This window comes from Heterodontus francisci, unplaced genomic scaffold, assembly GCF_036365525.1.
Source record: "Heterodontus francisci isolate sHetFra1 unplaced genomic scaffold, sHetFra1.hap1 HAP1_SCAFFOLD_85, whole genome shotgun sequence".
NCBI classification, from domain to species: Eukaryota; Metazoa; Chordata; class Chondrichthyes; order Heterodontiformes; family Heterodontidae; genus Heterodontus; species Heterodontus francisci.
In genome coordinates this window covers 1093854-1108890 of record NW_027142342.1, presented here as the reverse complement: position 1 = coordinate 1108890, position 15037 = coordinate 1093854, and positions in this window count along the sequence as shown.

Here is a 15037-nt window from a genome sequence, read left to right as displayed (position 1 = left end):
CTCTCACAAATTTAAACACAAGGCCTGGAGGAAATACTGAACTGTCACAAATTTAAACACAAGGCCTGGAGGAAAGACTGAACTGTCACAACTTTAAACACAGGGGCTGGAGGAAATACTGAACTGTCACAAATTTAAACACGGGGCCTGGAGGAAATACTGAACTGTCACAAATTTAAACACAAGGTCTGGAGGAAATACTGAACTGTCACAAATTTAAACACAGGGCCTGGAGGAAAGACTGAACTCTCACAAATTTAAACACAAGGCCTGGAGGAAATACTGAACTGTCACAAATTTAAACACAAGGCCTGGAGGAAAGACTGAACTGTCACAACTTTAAACACAGGGGCTGGAGGAAATACTGAACTGTCACAAATTTAAACACGGGGCCTGGAGGAAATACTGAACTGTCACAAATTTAAACACAAGGCCTGGAGGAAAGACTGAACTGTCACAACTTTAAACACAGGGGCTGGAGGAAATACTGAACTGTCACAAATTTAAACACGGGGCCTGGAGGAAATACTGAACTGTCACAAATTTAAACACAAGGTCTGGAGGAAATACTGAACTGTCACAAATTTAAACACAAGGTCTGGAGGAAATACTGAACTGTCACAAATTTAAACACAGGGCCTGGAGGAAAGACTGAACTCTCACAAATTTAAACACAAGGCCTGGAGGAAATACTGAACTGTCACAAATTTAAACACAAGGCCTGGAGGAAAGACTGAACTGTCACAACTTTAAACACAGGGGCTGGAGGAAATACTGAACTGTCACAAATTTAAACACGGGGCCTGGAGGAAATACTGAACTGTCACAAATTTAAACACAAGGTCTGGAGGAAATACTGAACTGTCACAAATTTAAACACAAGGTCTGGAGGAAATACTGAACTGTCACAAATTTAAACACAAGGCCTGGAGGAAATACTGAACTGTCACAAATTTAAACACAGGGCCTGGAGGAAAGACTGAACTGTCACAACTTTAAACACAGGGGCTGGAGGAAATACTGAACTGTCACAAATTTAAACACAGGGCCTGGAGGAAATACTGAACTGTCACAAATTTAAACACAGGGCCTGGAGGGAAATACTGAACTGTCACAAATTTAAACACAGGGCCTGGAGGAAATACTGAACTGTCACAAATTTAAACACAAGGTCTGGAGGAAATACTGAACTGTCACAAATTTAAACACAAGGTCTGGAGGAAATACTGAACTGTCACAAATTTAAACACAGGGCCTGGAGGAAATACTGAACTGTCACAAATTTAAACACAGGGCCTGGAGGGAAATACTGAACTGTCACAAATTTAAACACAGTGCCTGGAGGAAATACTGAACTGTCACAAATTTAAACACAAGGTCTGGAGGAAATACTGAACTGTCACAAATTTAAACACAGGGCCTGGAGGAAATACTGAACTGTCACAAATTTAAACACAAGGTCTGGAGGAAATACTGAACTGTCACAAATTTAAACACAAGGCCTGGAGGGAAATACTGAACTGTCACAAATTTAAACACAAGGCCTGGAGGAAATACTGAAATGTCTCAAATTTAAACACAGGGCCTGGAGGAAATACTGAACTGTCACAAATTTAAACACAAGGCCTGGAGGAAATACTGAACTGTCACAAATTTAAACACAGGGTCTGGAGGAAATACTGAACTGTCACAAATTTAAACACAAGGCCTGGAGGAAATACTGAACTCTCACAAATTTAAACACAAGGCCTGGAGGAAATACTGAACTGTCACAAATTTAAACACAGGGTCTGGAGGAAATACTGAACTGTCACAAATTTAAACACAGGGCCTGGAGGAAATACTGAACTGTCACAAATTTAAACACAGGGTCTGGAGGGAATACTGAACTGTCACAAATTTAAACACAGGGTCTGGAGGAAATACTGAACTGTCACAAATTTAAACACAGGGTCTGGAGGAAATACTGAACTGTCACAAATTTAAACACAAGGCCTGGAGGGAAATACTGAACTGTCACTAATTTAAACACAGGGTCTGGAGGAAATACTGAACTGTCACTAATTTAAACACAAGGCCTGGAGGAAATACTGAACTGTCACAAATTTAAACACAAGGCCTGGAGGAAATACTGAACTCTCACAAATTTAAACACAGGGGCTGGAGGAAAGACTGAACTGTTACAAATTTAAACACAAGGCCTGGAGGAAATACTGAACTGTCACAAATTTAAAAACAGGGCCTGGAGGAAATACTGAACTGTCACAAATTTAAACACAGGGCCTGGAGGAAATACTGAACTGTTACAAATTTAAACACAAGGCCTGGAGGAAATACTGAACTGTCACAACTTTAAACACAAGGCCTGGAGTAAATACTGAACTGTCACAAATTTAAACACAAGGCCTGGAGGAAATACTGAACTGTCACAAATTTAAACACAAGGCCTGGAGGAAATACTGAACTGTCACAACTTTAAACACAAGGCCTGGAGTAAATACTGAACTGTCACAAATTTTAACACAGGGCCTGGAGGAAATACTGAACTCTCACAAATTTAAACACAGGGGCTGGAGGAAAGACTGAACTGTTACAAATTTAAACACAAGGCCTGGAGGAAATACTGAACTGTCACAACTTTAAACACAAGGCCTGGAGGAAATACTGAAATGTCACAAATTTAAACACAGGGCCTGGAGGAAATACTGAACTGTCACAACTTTAAACACAAGGCCTGGAGGAAATACTGAAATGTCACAAATTTAAACACAGGGCCTGGAGGAAATACTGAACTGTCACAAATTTAAACACAAGGCCTGGAGGAAATACTGAACTGTCACAAATTTAAACACAAGGCCTGGAGGAAATACTGAACTGCCACAAATTTAAACACAAGGCCTGGAGGAAATACTGAACTGTCACAAATTTAAACACAGGGTCTGGAGGAAATACTGAACTGTCACAAATTTAAACACAAGGCCTGGAGGAAATACTGAACTCTCACAAATTTAAACACAAGGCCTGGAGGAAATACTGAACTGTCACAAATTTAAACACAGGGTCTGGAGGAAATACTGAACTGTCACAAATTTAAACACAGGGCCTGGAGGAAATACTGAACTGTCACAAATTTAAACACAGGGCCTGGAGGGAATACTGAACTGTCACAAATTTAAACACAGGGTCTGGAGGAAATACTGAACTGTCACAAATTTAAACACAGGGCCTGGAGGAAATACTGAACTGTCACTAATTTAAACACAGGGTCTGGAGGAAATACTGAACTGTCACTAATTTAAACACAAGGCCTGGAGGAAATACTGAACTGTCACAAATTTAAACACAAGGCCTGGAGGAAATACTGAACTCTCACAAATTTAAACACAGGGGCTGGAGGAAAGACTGAACTGTTACAAATTTAAACACAAGGCCTGGAGGAAATACTGAACTGTCACAAATTTAAAAACAGGGCCTGGAGGAAATACTGAACTGTCACAAATTTAAACACAGGGCCTGGAGGAAATACTGAACTGTTACAAATTTAAACACAAGGCCTGGAGGAAATACTGAACTGTCACAACTTTAAACACAAGGCCTGGAGTAAATACTGAACTGTCACAAATTTAAACACAAGGCCTGGAGGAAATACTGAACTGTCACAAATTTAAACACAAGGCCTGGAGGAAATACTGAACTGTCACAACTTTAAACACAAGGCCTGGAGTAAATACTGAACTGTCACAAATTTTAACACAGGGCCTGGAGGAAATACTGAACTCTCACAAATTTAAACACAGGGGCTGGAGGAAAGACTGAACTGTTACAAATTTAAACACAAGGCCTGGAGGAAATACTGAACTGTCACAACTTTAAACACAAGGCCTGGAGGAAATACTGAAATGTCACAAATTTAAACACAGGGCCTGGAGGAAATACTGAACTGTCACAACTTTAAACACAAGGCCTGGAGGAAATACTGAAATGTCACAAATTTAAACACAGGGCCTGGAGGAAATACTGAACTGTCACAAATTTAAACACAAGGCCTGGAGGAAATACTGAACTGTCACAAATTTAAACACAAGGCCTGGAGGAAATACTGAACTGCCACAAATTTAAACACAGGGCCTGGAGGAAATACTGAACTGTCACAAATTTAAACACAGGGCCTGGAGGAAATACTGAACTGTCACAAATTTAAACACAGGGCCTGGAGGAAAGACTGAACTGTCACAAATTTAAACACAGGGCCTGGAGGAAAGACTGAACTGTCACAACTTTAAACACAGGGGCTGGAGGAAATACTGAACTGTCACAAATTTAAACACGGGGCCTGGAGGAAATACTGAACTGTCACAAATTTAAACACAAGGTCTGGAGGAAATACTGAACTGTCACAAATTTAAACACAAGGCCTGGAGGGAAATACTGAACTGTCACAAATTTAAACACAAGGCCTGGAGGAAATACTGAACTGTCACAAATTTAAACACAAGGCCTGGAGTAAATACTGAACTGTCACAAATTTAAACACAGGGTCCGGAGGAAATACTGAACTGTCACAAATTTAAACACAAGGCCTGGAGGAAATACTGAACTGTCACAAATTTAAACACAGGGCCTGGAGGAAATACTGAACTGTCACAAATTTAAACACAAGGCCTGGAGGAAATACTGAACTGTCACAAATTTAAACACAAGGCCTGGAGGAAATACTGAACTGTCACAAATTTAAACACAAGGCCTGGAGGAAATACTGAACTGTCACAAATTTAAACACAAGGCCTGGAGGAAATACTGAACTGTCACAAATTTAAACACAGAGCCTGGAGGAAATACTGAACTGTCACAAATTTAAACACAATGCCTGGAGGAAATACTGAACTGTCACAAATTTAAACACAAGGCCTGGAGGAAATACTGAACTGTCACAAATTTAAACACAGAGCCTGGAGGAAATACTGAACTGTCACAAATTTAAACACAGGGCCTGGAGGAAATACTGAACTGTCACAAATTTAAACACAGAGCCTGGTGGAAATACTGAACTGTCACAAATTTAAACACAAGGCCTGGAGGAAATACTGAACTGTCACAAATTTAAACACAAGGCCTGGAGGAAATACTGAACTGTCACAAATTTAAACACAAGGCCTGGAGTAAATACTGAACTGTCACAAATTTAAACACAAGGCCTGGAGGAAATACTGAACTGTCACAAATTTAAACACAAGGCCTGGAGGAAATACTGAACTGTCACAAATTTAAACACAAGGCCTGGAGGAAATACTGAACTGTCACAAATTTAAACACGGGGCCTGGAGGAAATACTGAACTGTCACAAATTTAAACACAAGGTCTGGAGGAAATACTGAACTGTCACAAATTTAAACACAAGGCCTGGAGGGAAATACTGAACTGTCACAAATTTAAACACAAGGCCTGGAGGAAATACTGAACTGTCACAAATTTAAACACAAGGCCTGGAGGAAATACTGAACTGTCACAAATTTAAACACAGGGCCTGGAGGAAATACTGAACTGTCACAAATTTAAACACAGGGTCTGGAGGGAAATACTGAACTGTCACAAATTTAAACACTCGGCCTGGAGGAAATACTGAACTGTCACAAATTTAAACACAAGGCCTGGAGGAAATACTGAACTGTCACAAATTTAAACACAGGGTCTGGAGGAAATACTGAACTGTCACAAATTTAAACACAAGGCCTGGAGGAAATACTGAACTGTCACAAATTTAAACACAGAGCCTGGAGGAAATACTGAACTGTCACAAATTTAAACACAGGGCCTGGAGGAAATACTGAACTGTCACAAATTTAAACACAAGGCCTGGAGGAAATACTGAACTGTCACAAATTTAAACACAAGGCCTGGAGTAAATACTGAACTGTCACAAATTTAAACACAAGGCCTGGAGTAAATACTGAACTGTCACAAATTTAAACACAAGGCCTGGAGGAAATACTGAACTGTCACAAATTTAAACACAAGGCCTGGAGGAAATACTGAACTGTCACAAATTTAAACACAGGGCCTGGAGGAAATACTGAACTGTCACAAATTTAAACACAGGGCCTGGAGGAAATACTGAACTGTCACAAATTTAAACACAAGGCCTGGAGGAAATACTGAACTGTCACAAATTTAAACACTAGGCCTGGAGGAAATACTGATCTGTCACAAATTTAAACACAAGGCCTGGAGGAAATACTGAACTGTCACAAATTTAAACACAAGGCCTGGAGGAAATACTGAACTGTCACAAATTTAAACACAGGGCCTGGAGGAAATACTGAACTGTCACAAATTTAAACACAAGGCCTGGAGTAAATACTGAACTGTCACAAATTTAAACACAAGGCCTGGAGGAAATACTGAACTGTCACAAATTTAAACACAAGGCCTGGAGGAAATACTGAACTGTCACAAATTTAAACACAGGGTCTGGAGGAAATACTGAACTGTCACAAATTTAAACACAAGGCCTGGAGTAAATACTGAAAGGTCACAAATTTAAACACAGGTCCTGGAGGAAATACTGAACTGTCACAAATTTAAACACAGGGCCTGGAGGAAATACTGAACTGTCACAAATTTGAACACAAGGCCTGGAGGAAATACTGAACTGTCACAAATTTAAACACAAGGCCTGGAGAAAATACTGAACTGTCACAAATTTAAACACAGGGTCTGGAGGAAATACTGAACTGTCACAAATTTAAACACAGGGCCTGGAGGAAATACTGAACTGTCACAAATTTAAACACAAGGCCTGGAGGAAATACTGAACTGTCACAAATTTAAACACAGGGCCTGGAGGAAATACTGAACTGTCACAAATTTAAACACAGGGCCTGGAGGAAATACTGAACTGTCACAAATTTAAACACAGGTCCTGGGGGAAATACTGAACTGTCACAAATTTAAACACAGGGCCTGGAGGAAATACTGAACTGTCACAAATTTAAACACAGGGCCTGGAGGAAATACTGAACTGTCACAAATTTAAACACAAGGCCTGGAGGAAATACTGAACTGTCACAAATTTAAACACAGGGCCTGGAGGAAATACTGAACTGTCACAAATTTAAACACAAGGTCTGGAGGAAATACTGAACTGTCACAAATTTAAACACAAGGCCTGGAGGAAATACTGAACTGTCACAAATTTAAACACAAGGCCTGGAGGAAATACTGAACTGTCACTAATTTAAACACAAGGCCTGGAGGAAATACTGAACTGTCACAAATTTAAACACAGGGCCTGGAGGAAATACTGAACTGTCACAAATTTAAACACAGGGTCTGGAGGAAATACTGAACTGTCACAAATTTAAACACAGGGTCTGGAGGAAATACTGAACTGTCACAAATTTAAACACAAGGCCTGGAGGAAATACTGAACTGTCACAAATTTAAACACAAGGCCTGGAGGGAATACTGAACTGTCACAAATTTAAACTCAAGGCCTGGAGGAAATACTGAACTGTCACAAATTTAAACACAAGGCCTGGAGTAAATACTGAACTGTCACAAATTTAAACACAGGGCCTGGAGGAAATACTGAACAGTCACAAATCTAAATACAAGGCCTGGAGGAAATACTGAACTGTCACAAATTTAAACACATGGCCTCGAGGAAATACTGAACTGTCACAAATTTAAACACAAGGCCTGGAGGAAATACTGAACTGTCACAAATTTAAAGACAGGGTCTGGAGGAAATACTGAATTGTCACAAATTTAAACACAAGGCCTGGAGGAAATACTGAACTGTCACAAATTTAAACACAAGGCCTGGAGGAAATACTGAACTGTCACAACTTTAAACACATGGCCTGGAGGAAGTACTGAACTGTCACAAATTTAAAGACAGGGTCTGGAGGAAATACTGAACTGTCACAAATTTAAACACAAGGCCTGGAGGAAATACTGAACTGTCACAAATTTAAACACAGGGCCTGGAGGAAATACTGAACTGTCACAAATTTAAACACAAGGCCTGGAGGAAATACTGAACTGTCACAAATTTAAACACAAGGCCTGGAGGAAATACTGAACTGTCACAAATTTAAACACAAGTCCTGGAGGAAATACTGAACTGTCACAAATTTAAACACAAGGCCTGGAGGAAATACTGAACTGTCACAAATTTAAACACAAGGCCTGGAGGAAATACTGAACTGTCACAAATTTAAACACAAGGCCTGGAGGAAATACTGAACTGTCACAAATTTAAACACAGGGCCTGGAGGAAATACTGAACTGTCACAAATTTAAACACAATGCCTGGAGGAAATACTGAACTGTCACAAATTTAAACACAAGGCCTGGAGGAAATACTGAACTGTCACAAATTTAAACACAAGGCCTGGAGGAAATACTGAACTGTCACAAATTTAAACACAAGGCCTGGAGGAAATACTGAACTGTCACAAATTTAAACACAGGGCCTGGAGGAAATACTGAACTGTCACAAATTTAAACACAGGGCCTGGAGGAAATACTGAACTGTCACAAATTTAAACACAAGGCCTGGAGGAAATACTGAACTGTCACAAATTTAAACACAAGGTCTGGAGGAAATACTGAACTGTTACAAATTTAAACACAAGGCCTGGAGGAAATACTGAACTGTCACAAATTTAAATACAAGGCCTCGAGGAAATACTGAACTGTCACAAATTTAAACACAAGGCCTGGAGGAAATACTGAACTGTCACAAATTTAAACACAGGGCCTGGAGGAAATACTGAACTGTCACAAATTTAAACACAAGGCCTGGAGGAAATACTGAACTGTCACAAATTTAAACACAAGGCCTGGAGGAAATACTGAACAGTCACAAATTTCTACACAAGGCCTGGAGGAAATACTGAACAGTCACAAATTTCAACACAAGGCCTGGAGGAAATACTGAACTGTCACAAATTTAAACACAAGGCCTGGAGGAAATACTGAACAGTCACAAATTTCAACACAAGGCCTGGAGGAAATACTGAACAGTCACAAATTTCAACACAAGGCCTGGAGGAAATACTGAACTGTCACAAATTTAAACACAAGGCCTGGAGGAAATACTGAACAGTCACAAATTTCAACACAAGGCCTGGAGGAAATACTGAACAGTCACAAATTTCAACACAAGGCCTGGAGGAAATACTGAACTGTCACAAATTTAAACACAAGGACTGGAGGAAATACTGAACTGTCACAAATTTCAACACAAGGCCTGGAGGAAATACTGAACTGTCACAAATTTAAACACAAGGCCTGGAGGAAATACTGAACTGTCACAAATTTAAACACAAGGCCTGGAGGAAATACTGAACTCTCACAAATTTAAACACAAGGCCTGGAGGAAATACTGAACAGTCACAAATTTCAACACAAGGCCTGGAGGAAATACTGAACTGTCACAAATTTAAATACAAGGCCTCGAGGAAATACTGAACTGTCACAAATTTAAACACAGGGCCTGGAGGAAATACAGAACTGTCACAAATTTAAACACAAGGCCTGGAGGAAATACTGAACTGTCACAAATTTAAACACAAGGCCTGGAGGAAATACTGAACTGTCACAAATTTAAACACAAGGCCTGGAGGAAATACTGAACTGTCACAAATTTAAACACAAGGCCTGGAGGAAATACTGAACTGTCACAAATTTAAACACAAGGCCTGGAGGAAATACTGAACTGTCACAAATTTAAACACAAGGCCTGGAGGAAATACTGAACTGTCTCAAATTTAAACACAAGGCCTGGAGGAAATACTGAACTGTCACAAATTTAAACACAAGGCCTGGAGGAAATACTGAACTGTCACAAATTTAAACACAAGGCCTGGAGGAAATACTGAACTGTCTCAAATTTAAACACAAGGCCTGGAGGAAATACTGAACTGTCACAAATTTAAACACAAGGCCTGGAGGAAATACTGAACTGTCACAAATTTAAACACAAGGCCTGGAGGAAATACTGAACTGTCACAAATTTAAACACAAGGTCTGTAGGAAATACTGGTCTGTCACAAATTTAAACACAAGGCCTGGAGGATATACTGAACTGTCACAAATTTAAACACAAGGCCTGGAGGAAATACTGAACTGTCACAAATTTAAACACAAGGCCTGGAGGATATACTGAACTGTCACAAATTTAAACACAAGGCCTGGAGGAAATACTGGTCTGTCACAAATTTAAACACAAGGCCTGGAGGATATACTGAACTGTCACAAATTTAAACACAAGGCCTGGAGGAAATACTGAACTGTCACAAATTTAAACACAAGGTCTGTAGGAAATACTGAACTGTCACAAATTTAAACACAAGGCCTGGAGGAAATACTGAACTGTCACAAATTTAAACACAAGGCCTGGAGGAAATACTGAACTGTCACAAATTTAAACACAAGGCCTGGAGGAAATACTGAACAGTCACAAATTTCAACACAAGGCCTGGAGTAAATACTGAACTGTCACAAATTTAAACACAAGGACTGGAGGAAATACTGAACTGTCACAAATTTCAACACAAGGCCTGGAGGAAATACTGAACTGTCACAAATTTAAACACAAGGCCTGGAGGAAATACTGAACTGTCACAAATTTAAACACAAGGCCTGGAGGAAATACTGAACTCTCACAAATTTAAACACAAGGCCTGGAGGAAATACTGAACAGTCACAAATTTCAACACAAGGCCTGGAGGAAATACTGAACTGTCACAAATTTAAATACAAGGCCTCGAGGAAATACTGAACTGTCACAAATTTAAACACAGGGCCTGGAGGAAATACAGAACTGTCACAAATTTAAACACAAGGCCTGGAGGAAATACTGAACTGTCACAAATTTAAACACAAGGCCTGGAGGAAATACTGAACTGTCACAAATTTAAACACAAGGCCTGGAGGAAATACTGAACTGTCACAAATTTAAACACAAGGCCTGGAGGAAATACTGAACTGTCACAAATTTAAACACAAGGCCTGGAGGAAATACTGAACTGTCACAAATTTAAACACAAGGCCTGGAGGAAATACTGAACTGTCTCAAATTTAAACACAAGGCCTGGAGGAAATACTGAACTGTCACAAATTTAAACACAAGGCCTGGAGGAAATACTGAACTGTCACAAATTTAAACACAAGGCCTGGAGGAAATACTGAACTGTCTCAAATTTAAACACAAGGCCTGGAGGAAATACTGAACTGTCACAAATTTAAACACAAGGCCTGGAGGAAATACTGAACTGTCACAAATTTAAACACAAGGCCTGGAGGAAATACTGAACTGTCACAAATTTAAACACAAGGTCTGTAGGAAATACTGGTCTGTCACAAATTTAAACACAAGGCCTGGAGGATATACTGAACTGTCACAAATTTAAACACAAGGCCTGGAGGAAATACTGAACTGTCACAAATTTAAACACAAGGCCTGGAGGATATACTGAACTGTCACAAATTTAAACACAAGGCCTGGAGGAAATACTGGTCTGTCACAAATTTAAACACAAGGCCTGGAGGATATACTGAACTGTCACAAATTTAAACACAAGGCCTGGAGGAAATACTGAACTGTCACAAATTTAAACACAAGGTCTGTAGGAAATACTGAACTGTCACAAATTTAAACACAAGGCCTGGAGGAAATACTGAACTGTCACAAATTTAAACACAAGGCCTGGAGGAAATACTGAACTGTCACAAATTTAAACACAAGGCCTGGAGGAAATACTGAACTGTCACAAATTTAAACACAAGGCCTGGAGGAAATACTGAACTGTCACAAATTTAAACACAGGGCCTGGAGGGAATACTGAACTGTTACAAATTTAAACACAAGGCCTGGAGGATATACTGAACTGTCACAAATTTAAACACAAGGCCTGGAGGAAATACTGAACTCTCACAAATTTAAACACAGGGCCTGGAGGAAATACTGAACTGTCACAAATTCAAACACAAGGCCTGGAGGAAATACTGAACTGTCACAAATTTAAACACAAGGCCTGGAGGAAATACTGAACTGTCACAAATTTAAACACAAGGCCTGGAGGAAATACTGAACTGTCACAAATTTAAACACAAGGCCTGGAGGAAATACTGAACTGTCACAAATTTAAACACAGGGCCTGGAGGAAATACTGAACTGTCACAAATTTAAATACAGGGCCTGGAGGAAATACTGAACTGTCACAAATTTAAACACAAGGCCTGGAGGAAATACTGAACTGTCACAAATTTAAACACAAGGCCTGGAGGGAATACTGAACTGTCACAAATTTAAACACAGGTCCTGGGGGAAATACTGAACTGTCACAAATTTAAACACAGGGCCTGGAGGAAATACTGAACTGTCACAAATTTAAACACAGGTCCTGGAGGAAATACTGAACTGTCACAAACTTAAACACAGGTCCTGGGGGAAATACTGAACTGTCACAAATTTAAACACAGGGCCTGGAGGAAATACTGAAATGTCACAAATTTAAACACAGGTCCTGGGGGAAATACTGAACTGTCACAAATTTAAACACAGGGCCTGGAGGAAATACTGAACTGTCACAAATTTAAATACAGGTCCTGGAGGAAATACTGAACTGTCACAAACTTAAACACAGGTCCTGGGGGAAATACTGAACTGTGACAAATTTAAACACAGGGCCTGGAGGAAATACTGAACTGTCACAAATTTAAACACAAGGCCTGGAGGGAATACTGAACTGTCACAAATTTAAACACAAGGCCTGGAAGAAATACTGAACTGTCACAAATTTAAACACAAGGCTTGGAGGGAAATACTGAACTGTCACAAATTTAAACACAAGGCCTGGAGGAAATACTGAACTGTCACAAATTTAAACACAGGGCCTGGAGGAAATACTGAACAGTCACAAATTTCAACACAAGGCCTGGAGGAAATACTGAACTGTCACAAATTTAAATACAAGGCCTCGAGGAAATACTGAACTGTCACAAATTTAAACACAGGGCCTGGAGGAAATACAGAACTGTCACAAATTTAAACACAAGGCCTAGAGGAAATACTGAACTGTCACAAATTTAAACACAAGGCCTGGAGGGAAATACTGAACTGTCACAAATTTAAACACAAGGCCTGGAGGAAATACTGAACTGTCACAAATTTAAACACAAGGCCTGGAGGAAATACTGAACTGTCACAAATTTAAACACAGGGCCTGGAGGGAATACTGAACTGTCACAAATTTAAACACAAGGCCTGGAGGAAATACTGAACTGTCACAAATTTAAACACAGGGCCTGGAGGAAATACTGAACTGTCACAAATTTAAACACAAGGCCTGGAGGAAATACAGAACTGTCACAAATTTAAACACAGGGCCTGGAGGAAATACTGAACTGTCACAAATTTAAACACAAGGCCTGGAGGAAATACTGAACTGTCACAAATTTAAACACAAGGCCTGGAGGAAATACTGAACTGTCACAAATTTAAACACAAGGCCTGGAGGGAATACTGAACTGTCACAAATTTAAACACAGGGCCTGGGGGAAATACTGAACTGTCACAAATTTAAACACAGGGCCTGGAGGAAATACTGAACTGTCACAAATTTAAACACAGGTCCTGGAGGAAATACTGAACTGTCACAAACTTAAACACAGGTCCTGGGGGAAATACTGAACTGTCACAAATTTAAACACAGGGCCTGGAGTAAATACTGAAATGTCACAAATTTAAACACAGGTCCTGGGGGAAATACTGAACTGTCACAAATTTAAACACAGGGCCTGGAGGAAATACTGAACTGTCACAAATTTAAACACAGGGCCTGGAGGAAATACTGAACTGTCACAAACTTAAACACAGGTCCTGGGGGAAATACTGAACTGTTACAAATTTAAACACAAGGCCTGGAGGAAATACTGAACTGTCACAAATTTAAACACAGGGCCTGGAGGAAATACTGAACTGTCACAAATTTAAACACAAGGCCTGGAGGAAATACTGAACTGTCACAAATTTAAACACAGGGCCTGGAGGAAATACTGAACTGTCACAAATTTAAACACAGGGCCTGGAGGAAATACTGAACTGTCACAAATTTAAACACAGGTCCTGGAGGAAATACTGAACTGTCACAAATTTAAACACAAGGCCTAGAGGAAATACTGAACTGTCACAAATTTAAACACAGGGCCTGGAGGAAATACTGAACAGTCACAAATTTAAACACAGGTCCTGGAGGAAATACTGAACTGTCACAAACTTAAACACAAAGCCTGGAGGAAATACTGAACTGTCACAAATTTAAACACAAGGCCTGGAGGGAATACTGAACTGTCACAAATTTAAACACAAGGCCTGGAGGAAATACTGAACTGTCACAAATTTAAACACAAGGCCTGGAGGAAATACTGAACTGTCACAAATTTAAACACAGGGCCTGGAGGAAATACTGAACTGTCACAAATTTAAACACAAGGCCTGAAGGAAATACTGAACTGTCACAAATTTAAACACAGGGCCCTGAGGAAATACTGAACTGTCACAAATTTAAACACAAGGCCTGGATGGAATACTGAACTGTCACAAATTTAAACACAAGGCCTGGAGGGAATACTGAACTGTCACAAATTTAAACACAAGGCCTGGAGGAAATACTGAACTGTCACAAATTTAAACACAAGGCCTGGAGGAAATACTGAACTGTCACAAATTTAAACACAAGGCCTGGAGGGAATACTGAACTGTCACAAATTTAAACACAAGGCCTGGAAGAAATACTGAACTGTCACAAATTTAAACACAAGGCCTGGAGGAAATACTGAACTGTCACAAATTTAAACACAAGGCCTGGAGGAAATACTGAACTGTCACAAATTTAAACACAAGGCCTGGAGGAAATACTGAGCTGTCACCACTTTAAACACAAGGCCTGGAGGAAATACTGAAATGCCACAAATTTAAACACAGGGCCTGGAGGAAATACTGAAATGTCACAACTTTAAACACAAG